Below are 970 nucleotides of genomic sequence, written 5' to 3'. Positions count from 1 at the left end.
CACAGCACAAACACTTCCGGAGATGAGAAGCACTTCCGGCGCACACGGCGAGAGTCATGGCTGCTCCATAGCAACCAGCCGGCTGGGGGCGTGGCCACAGCTCAAGGAGGGAGGGGTGGGACGGGGCGGGGTGGGCGAGTCCATCGGGCGGTGCCGGAGGGGAGCGGGACGTACCACCGCGCACCGGGGGGGGAGCAACGGCTCCTGACAGAGTGGAGCGCCCGGCGGCTTGTCCTTGCCCGCACCTCACTGCAGCGGGATTCCCCCTTTGGTATGAGGAAACCCCTCATCGGACACCGATTTTGGGTGATTTATGGCCAAACGAGGTGTTGCAGGAGTGGGCCGCGGGGTGCCCCTGCTCGCCTTGCCGCTGCCCGGGCCGCTGAGGCGGGAGGGGCGGTGACGGTCACGCGAGGGACGAGTTTAATACAGCTCAGAGCCAACGTGAGCTGCGGTTCGTGCACCGGGCTGTGCAAACAGTACTCTTGACAGGTACCGGTGCTTAAATAGCGGTAAAAGCCGTGGCGACTGCCAAGGGAAGGTGCAGCCGAGGAAGATGAGCTGGGTTTCCACAGCGTGTGTGCAGCGGGGCAGTGCCAGTTAGCTGTAACTGCGCACAAAGGTAATGGTCCAGGACAAAGACACAGGTACGACACTGCCAATAAAGGCCCGGCTTTGAGATTTCAGATAAAACCTTTAAAATAAACTAATTGGGACGTTCACAACGCAGGAGTACAGTCTGCCTGGGTGGTGGCCGGCCACTGTTGTAGTTCAGATCCAGGCTATATGGGGATAAAGTCCGGCAAGTTGCACAGGCCAACATAGTACAGGCCCTGTACTATGCAAGCACTGCATAGTACTGAACTGAACTGCTTGTTCAGTGACTGAAATTGTTGTTTCAGCTGGAGCAATGCTGGGAACAGCTCCAGGCTGCGGCAGGACCACTGTCCCAGTATTTAAAAGCTAGAAC

Source organism: Pezoporus flaviventris, unplaced genomic scaffold (assembly GCF_033815535.1).
Source record: "Pezoporus flaviventris isolate CSIRO_AGI_PZ_B2104156 unplaced genomic scaffold, CSIRO_AGI_Pfla_v1 ptg000213l, whole genome shotgun sequence".
Taxonomy (NCBI): domain Eukaryota; kingdom Metazoa; phylum Chordata; class Aves; order Psittaciformes; family Psittacidae; genus Pezoporus; species Pezoporus flaviventris.
The sequence above is the reverse complement of the archived record's forward strand: the minus strand, read 5'-3'. Positions refer to the sequence as shown.